This window comes from Schistocerca cancellata, chromosome 9, assembly GCF_023864275.1.
Source record: "Schistocerca cancellata isolate TAMUIC-IGC-003103 chromosome 9, iqSchCanc2.1, whole genome shotgun sequence".
NCBI lineage: Eukaryota > Metazoa > Arthropoda > Insecta > Orthoptera > Acrididae > Schistocerca > Schistocerca cancellata.
In genome coordinates, this window is record NC_064634.1 from 126,330,732 (window position 1) to 126,356,053 (window position 25,322).

Here is a 25,322-nt window from a genome sequence, read left to right on the forward strand (position 1 = left end):
ATCCAACAAACGGGTCCCAGCTGGACATGTGAAAGTCAAGGACAGTCTACTAGAAGAGGTCAGTGAATATGTCTACCTTGGCCAGATTATAAATATGAAGGGAGACATAAGACCAGAAATCTATCGACGCATCAAGCTTGGCTGGCAAGCATTTGGGAAGAATTCAAAAGTATTCACATCAAAAATGCCAGTAAATCTGAAGAAAGCAGTATTTGATCAATGCATTCTTCCTGTGATGACGTATGGCTGCGAGACATGGACACTGAACTCATTCACAAAAGGCAAACTTAGGACAGCACAGAGAGCCATGGAGAGATCAATGCTGGGCTATACAAGAAAGGACAGGAAAAGGGCAGATGACATCCGGTCTGTGACGAAGGTTAATGACATCTTAGAGAGAGTAGGTTCCTTCAAATGGCAGTGGGCTGGCCACGTCGCAAGAAGAAAAGACAACAGATGGACGAAGCTAGTACTGGAGTGGAGTCCGAGAGAGCACCGGAGGCCTAGAGGAAGACCACCAGACAGATGGGACAAAGACATCAAGAAGATCGCTGGTAACGCCTGGCAGAGAACTGCCCAAGACCGTCCCACTTGGAGAAGACTTCTGAAAGCCTACCTGAATCCACGACTCGAAGAGGCCACATCATCTAATGATTGAATTGGCTGATGATGATGATGATATATATATATAAGGCAACGTCCTGATTGACTGACTGACTTACAATCGCCCAGCCCAAAACGCTAAGGGAAGAAACTTGAAATATGGAGGTGTATATCTTATACCCTCAGACTTCAAGAAGAATGTAATAATTCCAATCCCAAAGAAAGCAGGTGCTGACAGATGTGAAATTACCGAACAATCAGTTTAATAAGTCACGGATGCAAAATACTAACGCGAATTCTTTACAGACGAGTGGAAAAACTGGTAGAAGCCGACCTCGGGGAAGATCAGTTTGGATTCCGTAGAAATGTTGGAACACATGAGGCAATACTGACCCTACAACAGATCTTAGGACCTAGATTAAGGAAAGACAAACCTACGTTTCTAGCATTTGTAGACTTAGAGTAAGCTTTTGACAATGTTGACTGGAACACTCTCTTTCAAATTCTGAAGGTGTCAGGAGTAAAATACAGGGAGCGAAAGGATATTTACAATTTGTACAAAAAAATGGTTCAAATGGCTCTGAGCACTATGGGACTCAACTGCTGTGGTCATCAGTCCCCTAGAACTTAGAACTTAAACCTAACTAACCTAAGGACATCACATACACCCATGCCCGAGGCAGGATTCGAACCTGCGACCGTAGCAACAGCGGGGCTCCGGACTGGAGCGCCTAGAACCGCACGGCCACCGCGGCCGGCACAATTTGTACAGAAACCAGACGGCAGTTGTAAGAGTTGAGGGTTTTGAAAAGGGAAGCAGTGGTTGGCAAGGGACTGACACAGTGTTGTAGCCTATCCCCGATGTTATTCAATCTGTATACTGAGCAAGCAGTGAAGGAAACAAAAGAAAAATTCGGAGTAGGTATTAGAATCCGTGGAGAAGAAATAAAAAATTTGACGTTCGCCGATGACATTGTAATTCTGCCACAAACAGCAAAGGATTTGGAAGAGCAGTTGAACGGAATGGACAGTGTCATCAAAGGAGGATATAAGATGAACGTCAACAAAAGCAAAACGAGGATAATGGAATGTAGTCGAATTAAGTCGGGTGATGCTGACGGAATTAGGTTAGGAAATGAGACATTTAAAGTAGTCTCGAACAGAATAAAGAAATACATTTTTTAGCGTTTCGGACATTTACCTACATAAGGGTGAAACAGTGACTGAAAAGCGCCATAGAAATTAGTATAGGCATGCGTATTCAAATACAGAGATATGTAAACAAGCAGAATACGAAGCTGCGGTCGGAAAGGCCTATACAGGGTGTTACAAAAAGGTACGGCCAAACTTTCAGGAAACATTACTCTCACACAAATAAAGAAAAGATGTTATGTGGACATGTGTCCGGAAACGCCTAATTTCCATTTTAGAGGTCATTTTCGTTTCGCCAGTATGTACTATGCTTCCTCGATTCACCGCCAGTTGGCCCAATTGAAGGAAGGTAATGTTGACGTCGGTGCTTGTGTTGACATGCGACTCATTGCTCTACAGTACTAGCATCAAGCACATAAGTACGTAGCATCAACAGGTTAGTGTTCATCACGAACGCCGTTTTGCAGTCAGAGCAATGTTTACAAATGCGGAGTTGACAGATGCCCATTTGATGTACGGATTAGCAAGGGGCAATAGCCGTGGCGCGGTACGTTTGTATCGAGACAGATTTCCAGAACGAAGGTGTCCCGACAGGAAGACGTTCGAAGCAATTCATCGGCGTCTTAGGGAGCACGGAACATTCCAGCCTATCACTCGCGACTGGGGAAGACCCATAACGACGAGGACACCTGCAATGGACGAGGCAATTCTTCGTGCACTTGACGATAGCGTCAGAGAAGTTGTTGCTGTACAAGATAACGTTGACCACGTCACTGTATGGAGAGTGCTGCGGGAGAACCAGTTGTTTTCGTACCATGTACAGCGTGTGCAGGCACTATCAGCAGCTGATTGGCCTCCACGGGTACACTTCTGCGAACAGTTCATCCAACAATGTGTCAATCCTCATTTCAGTGCAAATGTTCTCTTTACGGATGAGGCTTCATTCCAACGTGATCAAATTGTAAATTTTCACAATCAACATGTGTAGGCTGAGGAGAATACGCACGCATTTGTGCAATCACGTCATCAACACAGATTTTCTGTGAACGTTTGGGCAGGCATTGTTGGTGATGTCTTGATTGTTCTTCCACCTACGCTCAATGGAGCACGTTATCATGATTTCATACGGGATACTCTACCTGTGCTGCTAGAACGTGTGCCTTTACAAGTACGACACAACATGTGGTTCATGCACGATGGAGCTCCTGCACATTTCAGTCGAAGTGTTCGTACGCTTCTCAACAACAGATTCGGTGACCGATGGATTGGTAGGGGCGGACCAATTCCATGGCCTCCACGCTCTCCTGACCTCAACCCTCTTGACTTTCATTTATGGGGGCATTTGAAAGCTCTTGTCTACGCAACCCCGGTACCAAACGTAGAGACTCTTCGTGCTCGTACTGTGGACGGCTGTGATACAATACGCCATTCTCCAGGTCTGCATCAGCGCATCAGGGATTCCATGCGACGGAGGGTGGTTGCATGTATCCTCGCTAACGGAGGACATTTTGAACATTTCCTGTAACAAAGTGTTTGAAGTCACGCTGGTACGTTCTGTTGCTGTGTGTTTCCATTCCATGATTAATGGGATTTGAAGAGAAGTAATAATATGAGCTCTAACATGGAAAGTAAGCGTTTCCGGACACATGTCCACATAACATATTTTCTTTCTTTGCGTGCGAGGAATGTTTCCTGAAAGTTTGGCCGTACGTTTTTGTAACACCCTGTATATGTAAATATATATACCGTTAGTGAAGTGATAAGCAGAGCGAATGAATACCTACTGCGTCCCTGCATTGCCTTTGTTGACTTTGAAAAGGCATTTGACTCCGTTAGCCATGTAGCTGTCCTCCAAGCTTTGAGTGAGCAAGGAGTGGGAGCAGCAAACATTGAAGTGCTCAGGAAAATCTACGAGAATTCTTCAGCTTATGTTAACATCGGCGAATCAACTCAGGAATTCCGCATTATGAGGGGTGTCAAGCAAGCCGATCCCATCTCCCCAAAACTATTCTCTGCTGTATTGGAAATGGCTATGTCAAAGCTGAGCTGGGAAGGTAAGGGAATTAGAATTAATGGAAAAAGGCTTACCAACTTGAGATTTGCTGATGATATTGCCTTACTAGCCAAAGATTTCGCAGAGCTCCAAAACTTAGTTACAGATCTTGCATCGGAATGTCAGCTGGTTGGCTTGAACATGAACCTTTCCAAAACAAAAGTAATATCCAACAAACGGGTCCCAGCTGGACATGTGAAAGTCAAGGACAGTCTACTAGAAGAGGTCAGTGAATATGTCTACCTTGGCCAGATTATAAATATGAAGGGAGACATAAGACCAGAAATCTATCGACGCATCAAGCTTGGCTGGCAAGCATTTGGGAAGAATTCAAAAGTATTCACATCAAAAATGCCAGTAAATCTGAAGAAAGCAGTATTTGATCAATGCCTTCTTCCCGTGATGACGTATGGCTGCGAGACATGGACACTGAACTCATTCACAAAAGGCAAACTTAGGACAGCACAGAGAGCCATGGAGAGATCAATGCTGGGCTATACAAGAAAGGACAGGAAAAGGGCAGATGACATCCGGTCTGTGACGAAGGTTAATGACATCTTAGAGAGAGTAGGTTCCTTCAAATGGCAGTGGGCTGGCCACGTTGCAAGAAGAAAAGACAACAGATGGACGAAGCTAGTACTGGAGTGGAGTCCGAGAGAGCACCAGAGGCCTAGAGGAAGACCACCAGACAGATGGGACAAAGACATCAAGAAGATCGCTGGTAACACCTGGCAGAGAACTGCCCAAGACCGTCCCACTTGGAGAAGACTTCTGAAAGCCTACCTGAATCCACGACTCGAAGAGGCCACATCATCTAATGATTGAATTGGCTGATGATGATGATGATATATATATATAAGGCAACGTCCTGATTGACTGACTGACTTACAATCGCCCAGCCCAAAACGCTAAGGAAAGAAACTTGAAATATGGAGGTGTATATCTTATACCCTCAGACTTCAAGAAGAATGTAATAATTCCAATCCCAAAGAAAGCAGGTGCTGACAGATGTGAAAATTACCGAACAATCAGTTCAATAAGTCACGGATGCAAAATACTAACGCGAATTCTTTACAGACGAATGGAAAAACTGGTAGAAGCCGACCTCGGGGAAGATCAGTTTGGATTCCGTAGAAATATTGGAACACGTGAGGCAATACTGACCCTACAACTTATCTTACAAGGGAACCTCCCCATCGCACCCCCCTCAGATTTAGTTATAAGTTGGCTCAGTGGTTAGGCCTTGACAAACTGAACACAGATCAATCGAGAAAACACGAAGAAGTTCTGTGGAACTATGAAAAAAATAAGCAAAATATTCAAACTGAGTAGTCCATGCGCAAGATAGCCAACATCAAGGACCACGGAAGCTCAGGTGCGCTGTGGTCCCGTGGTTAGCGTGAGCGGTTGCGGAACTAGAGGTCCTGGGATCAAGTCTTCCATCGCGGGAAAAGTTTAATTTATTTTATTTTATTTTATTTATGATTATCACATCAAAAGAAAACATAAATCTGGCAAAGTAGAAGAATCTTTTTACCCATTCGCACAGTGTACAAGTTAGGTGAGTCGACAACATATTGTTGTCATGTGACGCACATACCGTCACCAGTGTCGTATAGAATATATCAGACGTGTTTTCCTGTGGAGGAATCGGTTAACCTATGACCTTGCGATCAAATGTTTTCGGTTCGCATTGGAGAGGCACGTCCTTTCGTCTACTAATCGCGCGGTTTTGCGGTGCTGTCGCAAAACACATACACTAAACTTATTACAGTGAACAGAGACGTCAACGACGAACGGACAGATCATAACTTTGCGAAAATTAAAAAAAAAAATTTTCACTCGAGGGAAGACTTGAACCAGGAACCTCTCGTTCCGCAACTGCTCACGCTAACCACGGGACCACGGCGCACCTCAGTACGCGGATTCCTTGATGTAGCTTATGTTTCACATGGACTACTCAGTTTGTAAATTTTGCTTATTTTTTTCATAGTTCCACACAACTTCTTCCTGTTTTCTCGATTGATCTGTGTTAAGTTTTTCAAGGCCTATCCACTATGCCACATTACAACTAAATCTGAGGGGGTGCGATGGGGAGGTTCCCTTGTTAGAAGCTAGATTAAGGAAAGGCAAACCTACATTTCTAGCATTTGTAGACTTAGAGTAAGCTTTTGACAATGTTGACTGGAACACTCTCTTTCAAATTCTGAAGGTGTCAGGGGTAAAATAAAGGGAGCGAAAGGCTATTCACAATTCGTACAGAAACCAGACGGCAGTTATAAGAGTCGAGGGTTATGAAAAGGGAAGCAATGGTTGGGAAGGGACTGACACAGTGTTGTAGCCTATCCCCGATGTTATTCAATCTGTATATTGAGCAAGCAGTGAAGGAAACAAAAGAAAAATTCAGAGTAGGTATTAAAATCCAGGGAGAAGAAATAAAAACTTTGAGGTTCGCCGATGACATTGTAATTCTGTCAGAGACAGCAAAGGACTTGGAAGAGCAGTTGAATGGAATGGACAGTGTCTTGAAAGGAGGATATAAGATGAACATCAACAAAAGCAAAACGAGGATAATGCAATGTAGTCGAATTAAGTCGGGTGATGCTGACGGAATTAGATTAGGAAATGAGACACTTAAAGTAGTAAAGCAGTTTTGCTATTTGGGGAGCAAAATATCTGATGATGGTCGAAGTAGAGAAGATATCAAATGTAGACTGGCAATGTCAAGGAAAGCGTTTCAGAAGAAGAGAAATTTGTTAACATCGAGTACAGATTTAAATGTCAGGAAGTCGTTTCTGAAAGGATTTGTATGGAGCGTAGCCATCTATGGAAGTGAAACATGGACGATAACTAGTTTGGACAAGAGGTGAATAGAAGCTTTCGAAATGTGGTGCTACAGAAGAATGTTGAAGATTAGAGGGGTAGATCATATAACAAATGAGGAGGTATTGAATAGGATTGGGGACAAGAGAAGTTTGTGGCACAACTTGACTAGAAGAAGGGATCGGTTTGGTAGGACATGTTCTGAGGCATCAACGGATCACCAATTTAGTATTGGAGGGCAGCGTGGAGGGTAAAAATCGTAGAGGGAGACCAACAGATGAATACACTAGACAGATTCAGAAGGATGTAGGTTGCAGGAGGTACTGGGAGATGAAGAAGCTTGCACAGGATAGACTAGCGTGAGAGCTGCATCAAACCAGTCTCAGCACTGACGACCACAACAAACAACATATCTTATACTACAGGCGTCGTTTAAGAACAAATTTTTCGAAATGCGAACTCTAAGAGGATGAAATAGGGAATGAAGGTTTTTGGAAAAATGTCGCTATAAAGGTAATTCCGAGGCTGGATCTACGAAAATTGATATCTGGTTTCTCGGTCAGAATATAGAAATACATTTTTTAGCGTTTCGGACATTTACCTACATAAGGGTGAAACAGTGACTGAAAAGCGCCATAGAAATTAGTATAGGCATGCGTATTCAAATACAGAGATATGTAAACAAGCAGAATACGGAGCTGCGCCCGGAAACGCCTATACAGGGTGTTACAGACAGGTACGGCCAAACTTTCAGGAAACATTCCTCACACACAAATAAAGAAAAGATTTTTGTGGACATGTGTCCGGAAACGCTTAATTTCGATGTTAGAGCTCATTTTAGTTTCGTCAGTATGTACTGTGCTTCCTCGATTCACCGCCAGTTGGCCCAATTGAAGGAAGGTAATGTTGACTTCGGTGCTTGTGTTGACATGCGACTCATTACTCTACAGTACTAGCATCAAGCACATCAGTACGTAGCATCATCACGAACGTGGTTTTGCAGTCAGAGCAATGTTTACAAATGCGGAGTTGGCAGATGCTCATTTGATGTACGGATTAGCACGGGGCAATAGCCGTGGCGCGGTACGTTTGTATCGACACAGATTTCGAGAACGAAGGTGTCCCTACAGGAAGACGTTCAAAGCGTCTTAGGGAGCACGGAACATTCCAGCCTATGACACGCGACTGGGGAAGACCTAGAACGACGAGGACACCTGCAATGGACGAGGCAATTGTTCGTGCAGTTGACGATAACCCTAATGTCAGCGTCAGAGAAGTTGCTGCTGTACATACACTCCTGGAAATGGAAAAAAGAACACATTGACACCGGTGTGTCAGACCCACCATACTTGCTCCGGACACTGCGAGAGGGCTGTACAAGCAATGATCACACGCACGGCACAGCGGACACACCAGGAACCGCGGTGTTGGCTGTCGAATGGCGCTAGCTGCGCAGCATTTGTGCACCGCCGCCGTCAGTGTCAGCCAGTTTGCCGTGGCATACGGAGCTCCATCGCAGTCTTTAACACTGGTAGCATGCCGCGACAGCGTGGACGTGAACCGTATGTGCAGTTGACGGACTTTGAGCGAGGGCGTATAGTGGGCATGCGGGAGGCCGGGTGGACGTACCGCCGAATTGCTCAACACGTGGGGCGTGAGGTCTCCACAGTACATCGATGTTGTCGCCAGTGGTCAACGGAAGGTTCACGTGCCCGTCGACCTGGGACCGGACCGCAGCGACGCACGGATGCACGCCAAGACCGTAGGATCCTACGCAGTGCCGTAGGGGACCGCACCGCCACTTCCCAGCAAATTAGGGACACTGTTGCTCCTGGGGTATCGGCGAGGACCATTCGCAACCGTCTCCATGAAGCTGGGCTACGGTCCCGCACACCGTTAGGCCGTCTTCCGCTCACGCCCCAACATCGTGCAGCCCGCCTCCAGTGGTGTCGCGACAGGCGTGAATGGAGGGACGAATGGAGACGTGTCGTCTTCAGCGATGAGAGTCGCTTCTGCCTTGGTGCCAATGATGGTCGTATGCGTGTTTGGCGCCGTGCAGGTGAGCGCCACAATCAGGACTGCATACGACCGAGGCACACAGGGCCAACACCCGGCATCATGGTGTGGGGAGCGATCTCCTACACTGGCCGTACACCACTGGTGATCGTCGAGGGGACACTGAATAGTGCACGGTACATCCAAACCGTCATCGAACCCATCGTTCTACCATTCCTAGACCGGCAAGGGAACTTGCTGTTCCAACAGGACAATGCACGTCCGCATGTATCCCGTGCCACCCAACGTGCTCTAGAAGGTGTAAGTCAACTACCCTGGCCAGCAAGATCTCCGGATCTGTCCCCCATTGAGCATGTTTGGGACTGGATGAAGCGTCGCCTCACGCGGTCTGCACGTCCAGCACGAACGCTGGTCCAACTGAGGCGCCAGGTGGAAATGGCATGGCAAGCCGTTCCACAGGACTACATCCAGCATCTCTACGATCGTCTCGATGGGAGAATAGCAGCCTGCATTGCTGCGAAAGGTGGATATACACTGTACTAGTGCCGACATTGTGCATGCTCTGTTGCCTGTGTCTATGTGCCTGTGGTTCTGTCAGTGTGATCATGTGATGTATCTGACCACAGGAATGTGTCAATAAAGTTTCCCCTTCCTGGGACAATGAATTCACGGTGTTCTTATTTCAATTTCCAGGAGTGTAGTAACGTTGACCACGTCACTATATGGAGAGTGCTACGGGAGAACCAGTTGTTTCCGTACCATGTACAGCGTGTGCAGGCACTATCAGGGGTACACTTCTGCGAATGGTTCATCCAATAATGTGTCAATCCTCATTTCAATGCAAATGTTCTCTTTACGGATGAGGCTTCATTCCAACGTGATCAAATTGTAAATTTTCACAATCAACATGTGTGGGTTGACGAGAATCCGAACGCAATTGTGCAATCACGTCATCAACACAGATTTTCATCGAACGTTTTGGCAGGCATTGTTGGTGATGTCTTGATTGGGCTCCACTTTCTTCCACCTACGCTCAATGGAGCACGTTATCATGATTTCATACGGGATACTCTACCTGTGCTGCTAGAACATGTGCCTTTACAAGTACGACACAACATGTGGTTCATGCACGATGGAGCTCCTGCACATTTCAGTCGAAGTGTTCGTATGCTTCTCAACAACAGATTCGGTGACCGATGGATTGGTAGAGGCGGACCAATTCCATGGCCTCCACGCTCTCCTGACCTCAACCCTCTTGACTTTCATTTATGGGGGCATTTGAAAGCTCTTGTCTACGCTACCCCGATACCAAATGTAGAGACTCTTCGTGCTCGTATTGTGGACGGCTGTCATACAATACGCCAATCTCAAGGGCTGCATCAGCGCATCAGAGATTCCTTGCGACGGAGGGCGGATACATGTATCCTCGCTAACGGAGGACATTTTTAACATTTCCTGTAACAAAGTGTTGAAGTCACGCTGGTACGTTCTGTTGCTGTCTGTTTCTATTCCATGATTAATGTGATTTGAAGAGAAGTAATAAAATGAGCTCTAACATGGAAAGTAAGCGTTTCCGGACACATATCCACATAACATATTTTCTTTCTTTGTGTGTAAGGAATGTTTCCTGAAAGTTTGGCCGTACCGTTTTGTAACACCCTGTATAAAAGGCAACGCCCTGACAGACTGACTGACTTACAATTGCCCACCCCAAACCGCTAAGGGTTGTTGTTGTTGTGCTCTTCAGCCCTGAAACTGATTTGATGCAGCTCTCCATGCTACTCTATCCTCTGCAAGCTTCTTCATCTCCCAGTACCTACTACAACCTACATCCTTCTGAATCTGCTTAGTGTATTCATCTCTTGGTCTCCCTCTACGATTTTTACCCTCCACACTGCCCTCCAGTACTAAATTGGTCATCCCTTGATGCCTCAGAACATGTCCTACCAACCGATCCCTTCTTCTAGTCAAGTTGTGCCACAAACTCCTCTTCTCCCAAATTCTATTCAGTACCTCCTCATTAGTTATGTGATCTACCCATCTAATCTTCAGTATTCTTCTGTATCAGCAGATTTCGAAAGCTTCTCTTCTTGTCCAAACTATTTATTGTCCATGTTTCACTTCCATGGATGGCTACATTCCATACAAATCTTTTCAGAAACGACTTCCTGACCCTTATATCTATATTCGATGTCAATAAATTTCTCTTCTTCAGAAACGCTTTCCTTGCCATTGCCAGTCTACATTTTATATCCTCTCTGCTTCACTTATTTTGCTCCCCAAATAGCAAAACTCCTTTACTAAGTGTCTCATTTCCTAATCTGATTCCCTCAGCATCACCCGACTTAATTCGACTACATTCCGTTATCCTCGTTTTGCTTTTGTCGATGTTCATCTTATACCCTCCTTTATAGACGCTGTCCATTCCGTTCAATTGCTCTTCCAAGTCCTTAGCTGCCTCTGACGGAATTATAATGTCATCGGCGAACCTCAAAGTTTATATTTCTTCTCCATGGATTTTAATGCCTACTCCGAACTTTTCTTTTGTTTCCTTTACTGCTTGCTCAATATACAGATTGAATAGCACCGAGGAGAGGCTACAACCCTGTCTCACTCCCTTCCCAACCAATGCTTCCCTTTCGCTAAGGGTAGAAACTTAAAATATGGAGGTGTATATCTTATACTATAGGCGTCGTTTAAGAAGAGATTTTTCGAAATTCGAACTCTTAGAGGATGAAATAGGGGATGAAGGTTTTTTGAAAAATGTTTCTATTAAGGTAGTTCTGAGGCTAGACCTGCGAAAATTGATATCTGGTTTCTCGGACAAAACGAGGATACTGCAATGCAGTCGAATTAAGTCGGGTGATGCTGACGGGATTAGATTAGGAAATGAGAAACTTAAAGTAGTCTCGAACAGAATAAAGAAATACATTTTTTAGCATTTCAAATCGAACAGAATAAAGAAATACATTTTTTAGCATTTCAAATCGAACAGAATAAAGAAATACATTTTTTAGCATTTCAGATATTTAACTACATAAGGATGAAACAGTGACTGAAAACTTTTTTTTAATACACTGAAGCACCAAAGAAATTACCATAGGCATACCTATTGAAATACAGTGATATGTAAACAGGCAGAACATGGCGCTGCGGTCGGCAACACCTATATAAGATAACAAGTGCCTGACGCAGTTTTTACATCGGTTACTGCTGCTACAATGGCAGGTTATCAAGATTTGAGTGAGTTTTAACATAATGCTATAGTCCACGCACAAGCGAGGGACACTGCATCCCCGAGGTAGCGATGCAATGGGGATTTTCCCTTACGACCATTTCACGAGTCTACCGTGAAGATCAGGAGTCCGGTAAACATGTCGCTATTGAGGTAATTCTGAGGCTAGACCTACGAAACTTGATATTTGCTTTCTCGCACAGAATAAAGAAATACAGTTTTTAGTATCTCGGAAATTTAACTACGTAAGGGAGAAACAGTGACTGAAAACTTTTTTTTAAAAAATACACTGAAGCGCCAAAGAAATTAGTATACCCATGCGTATTGAAATACAGCGATATGTAAACAGGCAGAATACGGCGCGCCGGCCTGTGTGACCGAGCGGTTCTAGGCGCTTCAGTCTGGAACCGCGCGACCGCTACGGTTGCAGGTTCGAATCCTGCCTCAGGCATGGTTGTGTGTGATGTCCTTAGATTAGTTAGTTCTAGGGGACTGATGACCTCAGATGTTGAGCCCCATAGTGCTCAGAGCCACTTGAACTTGAGAATACCGCGCTGCAGTCGGAAACACCTATATAACACAACAAGCGTCTGGCGCACTCCTTACATTGGTTACTGCTGCTACGATGGCAGGGTATCAAGACTGAAGTGACATCACATAAAACTTCCGGGCTGATAAGCCGTGGTTGGTGTATAAAACTCTCCCCCTACGACAGCGGGAGACATCCTTCGAGGTAAAGCGCGAACTGCAAAGAGAAGTCGAGGAAGCACTGACTATATAGAATACAGAGAGCGCCACTGTCCATCGCGTGGCGTCGGCTATGATGTTGTCTCTGGTAATCCCAACATTCTCGATTGAAAGTAATCGATCGTCATGCTTCCGGTGCAACGCTCACATCCAAATGTTATCCACTTTAACACGTTCGTCTTTCCTGTTAAAATTGTTACTGCGTTTATCAATCTCGATAGCCTCTCTATACATGCACCCATAATAATGCGAAGTTTTAGATATGACGCTCGTCTCGCTCAATTTTATTTCATGATTACCTTCCTGGTAAACATGTTCTGCTACGGCCGATTTATCCGTGTGACCCAGGCGGCAATGCCTCTTATGTTCAACAAGACGGGTGTTCACGCTTCTCTCTGTGGCACCGATATACACCTGTCCACAACTACAAGGAATCTGATATACCTCCAGTGTAGCCAAAGGGTGTCGTGCATCTTTTGCGGATGTTAAGTATTCTTCTATTTTCCTTAAACTTTCCCTATGCGATCTGTGCTCTTGCTAATAAACGGAAGAAAAACCTTGCCGTTGGGCGACTGTTGCTGGTCGTTGCTCCTGATTCTCTGCCTAGAGCGAAGTGCTCGATCTATACCCTCGCTAGAATAGCTATTCTTCACGAAATGTGACCGTATATGTTGAATCTCATATTTTAAACGAACAGGTTCACAAATTTTGTGCGCCCTGTCTACCAAAGTTTTTATTACGACCCCTTTTTTTGTCTAGGGTGATGGTTTGAATATTTACGCAAATAACGATCAGTATGTGTGGCCTTTCTATACACCTTGTGGCACAACGTTCCGTCCCATCGTTTAATCACAGACACGTCCAGTAAATTCAGTTGCCCATCACTCTCCGTCTCCATAGTAAATTGAATTTTCGGATTAATGCTGTTGAGATGTGTCAGGAAGGCATCCAGCTCCTCTGCTCCGTGTGGCCATACTACGAACGTGTCATCGACACAGCGATACCATCTGGCTGGTCTCTTACTGGCAGTCTGCAACGGCCGTCGACCGATGCTGACATCGCACCTTTACCTCGGAGGATGGCTCCCGCAGTCGGAGACGAATCGAACACGGCCTATCAGCCCGTATGTTTTAAGTGAACACAATACCGGCCGTGAAAGGCTACATTATATGATCTAACGCCTCTACGGGGAGGAGCATCGGTTCGACCATTCGAAGGAATGCGCAAGAAGAAAGCACAACAACTGTGTGCCCTCACCTTCCTGTTACGCTGCAGGGACACCTCGACGCTTCCGAAATTTCTGAAGGTGAAGAGTACGTTTCGCTCGGCTCAGGCTCCTCGTATTTACAAACGTATGGAATCTGCAATGTTACGGGAGAGGATTCATCAGATGCCGCGAGCGCTGGCGGAAACCAGCAGTAAGCTTTTACATTTCCACTTTGTAATTAGTAGTGCTATGCAGTGTGGTGACTGCGGAGTTCGCCTAGCGACGGGAGCTTTTAGAACGAGTCCGGTGACCAGTGTCCTGGTGAAGGCCGGAGTCCCTCCCTTGCAGATCCGACGTGCACAACTGCTCGCCAGTTACGTTGCACACATTCGTTGTTCTCCTGAGCATCCGAATTACCGCCTCCTTTTTCCACCCGCGGCAGTTCATCTCCCGCATCGGAGGCCCAGGTCATCGCTGACGATTGCGGTTCGCGTGCGATCTCTTCTGTCTGAACTGGAGTCCTTCCCTTTACCACCTCTCCTCCAGTTCCGTCCGCATAGACAGAACACAGCATGTTGTTATCAACGGAGAGACGTCTACAGACGTTAAAGTAACCTCTGGCGTACCACAGGGGAGTGTTATGGGACCATTGCTTTTCACAATATATATAAATGACCTAGTAGATAGTGTCGGAAGTTCCATGCGGCTTTTCGCGGATGATGCTGTAATATACAGAGAAGTTGCAGCATTAGAAAATTGTAGCGAAATGCAGGAAGATCTGCAGCGAATAGGCAGTTGGTGCAGGGAGTAGCAACTGACCCTTAACATAGACAAATGTAATGTATTGCGAATACATAGAAAGAAGGATCCTTTATTGTATGATTATATGATAGCGGAACAAACACTGGTAGCAGTTACTTCTGTAAAATATCTGGGAGTATGCGTGCGGAACGATTTGAAGTGGAATGATCATATAAAATTAATTGTTGGTAAGGCGGGTACCAGATTGAGATTCATTGGGAGAGTCCTTAGAAAATGCAGTCCATCAACAAAGGAGGTGGCTTACAAAACACTCGTTCGACCTATACTTGAGTATTGCTCATCAGTGTGGGATCCGTACCAGATCGGGTTGACGGAGGAGATAGAGAAGATCCAAAGAAGAGCGGCGCGATTCGTCACAGGGTTATTTGGTAGCCTTGATAGCGTTACGGAGATGTTTAACAAACTCAAGTGGCAGACTCTGCAAGAGAGGCGCTCTGCATCGCGGTGTAGCTTGCTCGCCAGGTTTCGAGAGGGTGCGTTTCTGGATGAAGTATCGAATATATTGCTTCCCCCTACTTATACCTCCCGAGGAGATCACGAATGCAAAATTAGAGAGATTCGAGCGCGCACGGAGGCTTTCAGACAGTCGTTCTTCCCGCGAACCATACGCGACTGGAACAGGAAAGGGAGGTAATGACAGTGTCACGTAAAGTGCCCTCCGCCACACACCGTTGGGTGGCTTGAGGAGTATAAATGTAGATGTGGATATAGATGTAGACCTCCACGGTGTACACAGATTCGTCTGGACCTTTCGCATGACCCTAAGGACTCAGTTACTCCTGCCGCTGTCCGCTGTCACTTTCTCTCGATCCTTGACGTGTTCCGTGGCTCTGAAGTGGTTTACACCGACAGCTCGATGGATGATGGTCGTGTTGGCTTCGCCTATGTCCACAGAGACCATATTGAACAGCATTCCTTGCCCGATGGCTGCAGCGTATTCACTGCAGAGCTGGTGGCCACCTCTCGTGCGCTTCAGTATATCCGCTCATGCCCCGGGGTATCGTTTCTCCTCTGTACTGACTCCTTGAGCAGCCTACAAGCTATCGACCAGTGCTACCCTCGCCATCCTTTGGTAGCGTCCATCCGTGAGTCCATCTATGCCATGGACCGTGTAGCGGCCCTTTTTTCTATCCCGCCTTCCGTATCTTGTATGAAAGTAGGAATGTTAATTTATCTATACATTGACTGGTATTGAGGGGTTTTGTTGTATCCCGGCTAGTTCTTAAATTAACCCCAGTGAGTCACTACACGTATTGTCTTCCCAGTTCTGAAGGAGAAAACGATAAGTAAATTAATACTAGTGTTTTCAATATATTCTCGTTCACTTGTTTCAGTTACTAGTCTGCAGTTTATTCATGATGAAAATCACGTAACCTAATTATTTATGAACCTAAATCGAAGTAAAGTTCAAGACGAATAGTCAGTTTCTAATTAACACGTTATTTTATTTAACAATAATTATTAATAAATCAGTTCATTCACACGATCGCATTCAAAGGGGTTCTTTGAATAAGTTCAAATGGCTCTGAGCCCTATGGGACTTAACATCTATGGTCATCAATCCCCTAGAACTTAGAACTACTTAAACCTAACTAACCTAAAGACATCACACAACACCCAGTCATCACGAGGCAGAGAAAATCCCTGACCCCGCCGGGAATCGAAGCCGGAAACCTGGGCGTAGGAAGCGAGAACGCTACCGCACGACCACGAGCTGCGGACGTTGAATAAGTATCTAATCTGGAATCCCGTCAATATCAGATATACTAAACAATGTTCTGTCACTTTCGATAAAAAGATTGTTCCCGTTTAATATCCATAAACTGTTACGAACTACGATTACCAGTCGCGTGAAGTAAAGCTTTTCCACTATCACAATACAAAGTCCGAATCCGTTCAAAAATCGTTAATTCCGTAAAAATATTTAAATCTTGACACGAAGTGACGTTAAAGTCAGAGAGAATATTGATCACCTCCCCGTTCCTCTAATATGACAAAAGTTCTAATTCTGATCTGAAATTAATGCTTCCCAAAAAACAATCTCGTCGTGATTTATTCTTGCGCCCTGGTTTAATAAAGCTCCTATTGTTGATTCCTAAAGCTGTACGCCCCAATTCACTTCGAACAGACTAGAGGATAGAGACTGGAGTATCATAATTGCATTGTATGTCTGTTTATACTTTAGTAAACGCTATCTTTGGTGTTCAAGACCTACGTTCTGTGACTATAATATTGATTTTCTCATATATAAGAATAACTAATAATTTAACCATTTCTACCGTTTTTCCCCCCTCCTATCCTTCCAAAATTTATGATTAAAATTCTTTTCTTTTTCTATTATTTTTCTACTATAGATTTCCCTCTATTTGTCTCTTTATTTCTATTTCGTAAATTACTACTTGTGGAGGGGCTTGGGACATTTTCTGAATTTATATTTCGACGTCACGGGAGCTAATTTGGGAGCTATTTTGGTTTATTAACACCGAGAGGCGTTGTAGGTGTTACAACCGGTCCCGTCGTTCAGTGGGGTTTGTGTGGACCCCAGGACACGTCGGCATCCCAGGCAACGAACTTGCCGACAGGCTGGCCAAACAGGTTACGCGGAAACCGCTTCTGGAGGTGGGCATCTCTGAACCTGACCTGCGTTCTCGTTTACGCCGTGGGATTTTTCGGCTTTCGGAGACGGAATGGCATAACAGTACACACAACAAACTGCGTGTCATTAAGGAGTCCATGCGGGACTCTCGCAGGGAATCGGTTGTCCTCTGCCGGCTCCGCATTGGCCACGCTTGGTCGACCCACGGTTACTTCCTGCGCCGTGAAGACCCACCTGAAAGTCGGTGCTGCGCCCGGTGGACAGTGGCCCATATTCTGGTGCACTGTCCCACTTCGACTGCCCAGCGACGAAATCTTGGGTCACAGGACTCGTTGCCGCTAGTTTTATCTGACAACGTCTCATCGGCTGATTTAGTTTTACGTTTTATTCGTGAGGGTGGGTTTTATCATTTGATCTAAGGTTTAGCGCATGCCCTCTACATCTACATCTATATGACTACTCTGCAATTCACATTTAGTGCTTGGCAGAGGGTTCATCGAACCACAATCATACTATCTCTCTACCATTCCACTCCCGAACAGCGCGCGGGAGAAACGAACACCTAAACCTTTCTGTTCGAGCTCTGATTTCTCTTATTTTATTTTGATGATCATTGCTACCTATGTAGGTTGGGCTCAACAAAATATTTTCGCATTCGGAAGAGAAAGTTGGTGACTTAAATTTCGTAAATAGATCTCGCCGCGACGAAAAACGTCTTTGCTTTAATGACTTCCATCCCTCTGTGTCCTCCACCCTAGTACTTCTAGGGTGGGGGTTTTAACGTGTTGCAGAGTGGCTGGCTTCTCCTTTTTTATTCTCATGGGCAGCTACCCATGGTAATCTGCTTTGTTGTTTTAATCTCTTCATCCAGTTTCTTGCATTTCTGTGGTTTTCTTGGCCCCTTTTGTCCATTTACATGTTTGTTGCACTTCATCGTTCTTGTGATTTTTCCTTTCATTCCGTTTTGAGTTGTCAGTCTCTATTTTATTCTCACAAATGGTTCAAATAGCTCTGAGCACTATGCGACTTAACTTCTGAGGTCATCAGTCGCCTAGAACTTAGAACTAATTAAACCTAACCAACCTAAGGACATCACACGCATCCATGCCCGAGGCAGGACTCGAACCTGCGACCGTAGCGGCCGCTCGGCTCCAGACTGAATCGCCTAGAAACGCACGGCCACTCTGGCCGGCTTTATTCTCACACTTGTGGCATTGTTTTATTCGGAACAAAGGATTGATGACCTCGCTGTTTGGTCCCTTTCCCCCTCTTTTAATCCAACCAACCAATGTGGTGATTGGAATAAGATTGACTACCTAACATTCAGAACTATGGAAGTTAGTGCAGAAATATCAGTAAATAGACAGAAAACAATTTCGCTAACTTACAGAAGAACATTGCGGGGGTTCAGTTGAGGACAATTCTTAACTGTTATTTACCTGTCTGATAAAGATATGTCAAAAGTTGAAATTTCTGTACTAGCCAAAGGAGGCAATTTTGCTGTGACGCCCCAAAACGTACCCACAGAAGATATTGTAGCAAACATTGAGGCAGGTATCCGTCAGCTTCCACAGCAGTGCGCTGGTGTAATTAGGATGGAAACAGCTAGGATTTTACGTACATACAAGCCACCTAACAGTAATTTGTCGCAGGCACAAAGGAAGGCGCTGAGGGATATAAATTCATATATAAACATTATTGTTCTTAATGCAGATAAGGGTGACGCCACCGTCATATTGAACAGTGAGGACTATCATGGAAAGTCAATGACATTTTGGTTCCCACCAATTACAAAAAACTTCAGAAGGATCCGACTGCGTAGATTTTAAAAATGACCAAGCGACTAGTGAAAGCGTCTTCATTCTCCTCCGACGGTAAGAAACTGCTTTTTAAAACAGAAACGTACACATGTAGACTTTATGGATTACACAAAGCCGGCCGGGGTGGCCGAGTGGTTCTAGGCGCTACAGTCTGGAACCGCGCGACCGCTACGGTCGCAGGTTCGAATCCTGCCTCGGCCATGGATGTGTGTGACGTCCTTAGGTTAGGTTTAAGTAGTTCTAGGTTCTAGGGGACTGGTGATCTCAGAAGTTAAGTCCCATAGTGCCCAGAGCCATTTTTGATTACACAAAGTGCATAAACCTGCGCTATAGGCGGACCCACCCATGAGATAGCCAGACACCTTGCTTCATTTGCTGCAACCTTATCTTGGTAGGACGGACAGTCATATAGAAAATTCAGCTTATTTCATTGACAAGTTAAAGGAAATGAGCGTGGGTGCCTGGATGATATCCTCTTCAGTTCTGATGTTGTGTCGTTATTTACCACGATTCCGGTAAACGAAGCTATCTTATACATAGCGAATATATTTTCCTACCGACATTGTGGCATTATTCCGACGCTGCCTCTCCACAACTTACATTCAATACAATAGTGACTTTTATGAAAAGACGGACGGGGTTGCTATGGATTGTCCTCTTAGTCCTGCTGTGGCTAACTTGTTTATGCACACTTTTGAACAACAGGCGTTGAGACTGACAGTAAGAGACCAGCCAGATGGTATCGCTATGTCGATGGCACGTTCGTAGTATGGACACACTGAGCAGAGGAGCTGGATGCCTTCCTGACACATCTCAACAGCATTAATCCGAAAATCCAATTTACTATGGAGACGGTGAGTGATGGACAACTGAATTTCCTGAAAGTGTCTGTGATTAAACGACGGGATGGAACGTTGGGCCATAAGGTGGATAGAAAGGCCACACATACTGATCGATATTTGCATAAAGATTCAAATCATAACCCTAGACAAAAAGGGGTATAATAAAAACTTTGGTAAAGAGGGCGCACAAAATTTGTGAACCTGTTTATTTAAAAGATGAGATTCAACATCTACGGTCAGCTTTCGTGAAAAATGGCTATTGTAGCGAAGATATAGATCGAGCACTTCGCTCTAGTCAGAGTATCAGGAGCAACGACCAGCAACAGTCACCCAACTGCAACGTTTTTCTTCCGTTTATTAGCAAGGTCACAGATCGCATAGGGAAAATGTTAAGCAAGTATGGGGTGGAAACTACTTTCAGACCAACCAGGAAAATAAAAAAATACTTAAGATCTGCAAAATATGCACGACACCCTTTGGCTACACTGGAGGTATATCAAATTCCTTGTAGTTGTGGACAGGTGTATATCGGTGCCACAAAGAGAAGCGTGAACACCCGTCTTGTTGAACATAAGAGGAATTGCCGCCTGGGTCACACAGATAAATCGGCCGTAGCATAACATGTTTACCAGGAAGGTAACCATGAAATAAAATTCAGCGAGACGAGCGTCATATCTAAAAACTCGCATTATTATGAGACATGTATGGAGAGCCTATCGAGACTGATAAACGCCGTAATAAGTTTAACAGGAAAGACGAAGGTGTTAAACTGGATAAAATTTGGATGTCAGCGTTGCAACGGAAGCTTGAAGATCGATAACTTTCAATCGAGAATGTCGGCATTATCAGAGACAGTCACATAGCCGACGCCACGTGATGGGAAGTGGCGCCCTCTGCACTGCCTATATAATCAGAGCTTCCTCGACTTCTCTTTGTAGTTCGCCGCTTTACCGCGGAGGATGTCTCCCGCACTCTGAGACGAAACGTCAGGGGAGAGTTTTATACATCGACCACGGCCTGTCAGCCCGGAAGTTTTAAGTGAATATACCAGCCGTGAAAGGCTACATTGTATGATTAAGATTTAAGTAAGTTTGATCGTGGTGATGTAGTCGGCGCGGAGCAATGGTACACAGCATCTCCGAGTAGCAATGAAGTAGGGATTTTCCCGTACGACCATTTCACGAGTCTACCGTGAATATCAAGAATCCGGTAAAACATCAAATCTCCGACATCGCTGCGACTGGAAAAAGATCTTGCAAGAACGGGACCAATGACGGCTGAAGAGAATCTTTCATCGTGACAGAAGTGCAACGGTTTCGCAAGTTGCTGCAGATTTCAGTGCTGGACCATAAACATGTGTCAGCGTGCGAACCATTCAACGGAACACACTAGATATGGGGTTTCGGAGCGGAATACCTAATCGTGTACTCTTGATGACTGCACGACACAATGTTTTACGCCTCGCCTAGGCCCGTCAACATATACGTTGAATTGTTGATGACTGGAAACATGTCGCCCGGTCGGACGAGTCTCGTTTCAAATTGTATCAAGCGGTTGGGCGTGAACTGGTATGGAGACAACCGCACGATTCCGTGGACCCTGCAAGTCAGCAGGGGACTGTTCAAGCTAGTGGAGGCTCTGCAATGGTGTGGAGCGTGTGCAGTGGGAGTGATATGGCACCCCTGATACGAGTGGATATGACTGTGACAGGTGACACGTACGTAAGCATCCTGCCCGATCACTTGCATCCATTCGTGTGTGTTGTGCATTCCGACGGACTTGAGCAATTCCAGCAGGACAATACGACACCCCACCCGTCCAGAATTGCTATAGAGTGGCTCCAGGAACACTCTTCTGAGTTGAAACAGTTCGGCTAGCCACCAAACTCCTCAGACTTAAACATTATTGAGCGTATCTGGAGTCCCTTGCAACGTGCTGTTCAGAAGAGATCTCCAGCCCCCTTCGTAATCTTACGGATTCACGGACAGCTCTGCAGAATTCATGGTGTCCGTTCCTTGCAGAACTACTTCAGACATTAGAGTCCATGCCACGTCATGTTGGGACAGTTCTGTGTGCTCGCCAGGATCCTACACGATATTAGGCAGGTGTACCAGTTTCTTTGGCTCTTCAGTGTAGATTTCATTGCTCTCCCAGGCACATGTGGTGCTGGAATGCTATTTCGTAGGCGATTATGAATGTGTTTGAATAATCCACATCTGTAAAGTGTTGTTGTTTCTTCAGTCCAGAGACTGGTTTGATGCAGCTCTCCATGCTACTCTATCCTGTGCAAGCTTCTTCATCTCCCAGTACCTACTGCAACCTACATCCTTCTGAATCTGCTTAGTGTATTCATCTCTTGGTCTCCCTCTACGATTTTTACCCTCCACGCTGCCCTCCAATACTAAATTGGTGATCCCTTGATGCCTCAGAATATGTCCTACCAACCGATCCCTTCTTCTAGTCATGTTGTGCCACACACTCCTCTTCTCCCCAATTCTGTTCAATAACTCCTCATTAGTTACGTGATCTACCCATCTAATCTTCAGCATTCTTCTGTAGCACCACATTTCGAAAGCTTCTATTCCCTTCTTGTCTAAACTATTTATCGTCCATGTTTCACTTCCATACATGGCTACACTCCATACAAATACTTTCAGAAACGACTTCCTGACGTTTAAATCTATACTCGATGTTAACAAATTCCTCTTCTTCAGAAACGCTTTCCTCGCCAGTGCCGGTCTACATTTTATATCCTCTCTACTTCGACCATCATCAGTTATTTTGCTCCCCAAATAGCAAAATTCCTTTACTACTTTAAGCGTCTCATTTCCTACTCTAATACCCTCAGCATCACCCGATTTAATTCGACTACATTCCATTATCCGCAAAGTGTAAGGAACACATTTCACATAATTAAGTACATTAGAGTTGTGTGTCTGCTAGATGTCATCATCATCGATGGTGGAAAGAGTAAAAATTTGTGTAGTTTGGAAAGTAAACCTGTGAGGAGAGGTCGTAAGGTATGACAAGTAAGGTTCTTGGTTCGATTTACAGTCTGGCGCTCTTTTTTCATCTTCCGGGAAGTTCCGAAATATTGCTTTCCACTACAGTGGCGTTTTTCTCTTTCTCCACTGGATCCTTACGAAGTTTATTTTGCTCGAGTGGAGTGAGTGAAGAGAGCCTATGCTGTAGAGCTGAGCTGCTGTTGCCGGGCCGGCCGTTGTGACCGAGTGGTTCTAGGCGCTACAGTCTGGAACCCGCTACGGTCTCAGGTTCGAATCCTGCCTCGGGTATGGATGTGTGTGATGTCCTTAGGTTAGTTACGTTTAAGTAGTTCTAAGTTCTAGGGGACTGATGACCTCAGATGTTAAGTGCCATAGTGCTCAGAGCCGTCGAACAGATGTGCAGAACTGTAGACCTATATCTCTAACGTCGATCAGTTGTAGAATTTTAGAACACGTATTATGTTGGAGTATAATGACTTTTCTCGAGATTAGAAATCTACGCTGTAGGAATCAGCACGGGTTTCGAAAAAGACGATCGTGTGAAACCCAGCTCGCGCTATTGGTCCACGAGACTCACAGGGGCATGAACACGGGTTCCCAGTTAGATGCCGTGTTTCCTGACTTCCGCAAGGCGTTCGATACAGTTCCCCACATTCGTTTAATGAAGAAAGTAAGAGTATATGGACTATCAGACCAATTGTGTGATTGGATTGAAGAGTTCCTAGGTAACAGAACGCAGCATGTCATTCTCAATCAAGAGAAGTCTTCCGAAATAAGAGTGATTTCAGGTGTGCCGCAGGGGAGTGTCGTAGGACCGTTGCTATTCACAATATACATAAATGACCTTATGGATCACATCGGAAGTTCACTGAGGCTTTTTGCGGATGATTCTGTGGTATATCGAGAAGTTGTAACAATGGAAAATTGTACTGAAATGCAGGAGGATCTGCAGCGAATTAACGCATGCTGCAGGGAATGGAAATTGAATCTCAATGTAGACAAGTGTAATGTGCTGCGAATACATAGTGTAAGTAGGCTGTTTAGGTTCTTATATTGGTAACGCTTCCGCCACCTAGCGCTCTGTATGAAAATAACAGGCTGTGCTGTGTGCATTCTGTGGCTGGGTGGCATTCTTGGAATTTGCTATTGTAGTGTTGGGCAGCTGGATGTGAACAGCGCGTAGCGTTGCGCAGTTGGAGGTCAGCCGCCAGCAGTGGTGGATGTGGGGAGAGAGATGGCGGAGTTTTGAGAGCGGATGATCTGGACAGAGACAGTAAATTTGTAATATTGGATATCATGGACTGATATAGATATTATGACTTTTGAACACTGTTAAGGTAAATAGATTGTTTGTTCTCTATCAAAATCTTTCATTTGCTGACTATGCCTATAAGTAGTTAGTGCCTTCTGAAGTTTGAATCTTTTATTGAGCTGGCAGTATTGGCGCCCGCTGTATTGCAGTAGTTTGAGTAACGAAGATTTTTATGAGGTAAGTGATTTGTGAAAGGTATAGGTTATTGTTAGTCAGGGCCATTCTTTTGTAGGGATTATTAAAAGTCAGGCTGCGTTGCGCTAAAAATATTGTGTGTCGGTTTAGTGTTAATCAGAATAGGGAAAGAGCGAAAAGTCTGATTACGTTCAGTTTTGCTCAGCTGTTTAAAATCAAATAATGTAAGAGGTTTATCAGCACAATAATTCATTAATTTTTCTAAGGGGACGTTTCATAATAGAAAGAAAGATCTTTATCATTTAGCTACAATATAGCAGGTCAGCAACTGGAAGCAATTGTTCCATAGACTATCTGGGAGTAGGCATTAGGAGTGATTAAAAATGGAACGATCACATAAAATTAATCGTCAGTAAAGCAGATACCAGACTGAGATCCATTGGAAGAATCCTAAGGAAATGTAGTCCTAAAACAAAGGAAGTAGGTTACAGTACACTTGTTCGCCCACTGCTTGAATACTGCTCAACAGTGAGGGATCCGTCCCAGATTTGGTTGATAGAAGAGATAGAGAAGATCCAACGGAGAGAAGCGTGCTTCGTTACAGGATCATTTAGTAATCGCGAAAGCGTTACGGAGATGGTAGAAAAACTCCAGTGGAAGACTGTGCAGGAGAGACGCCCAGTAGCTCGGTACGGGCTTTTGTTGAAGTTTCGAGAGCATACCTTCACCGAGGAGTGAAGCAGTATAATGCTCCCTCCTACGTATATCTCGCGAAGATACCGTGAGGCTAAAATCAGAGAGATTAGAGCCCACACAGAGGCATACCGACAATCCTTCTTTCCACGAACAATACGAGACTGGAATAAAAGGGAGAACCGATAGAGGTACTCAGGGTGCCCGCCGCCACACACCGTCAGGTGGATTGCGGAGTACGGATGTAGATGTAGAGTTGAG

General features: G+C 44.9%; 1 protein-coding gene across 2 annotated transcripts in view; it reads left to right on the forward strand.

Moving 5' to 3' along the window:
• The window catches only part of LOC126100850 (serine proteinase stubble-like), a 363,522-nt gene that overhangs the window by 178,728 nt on the left and 159,472 nt on the right, over positions 1-25,322 (forward strand). The window lies entirely within an intron of this gene.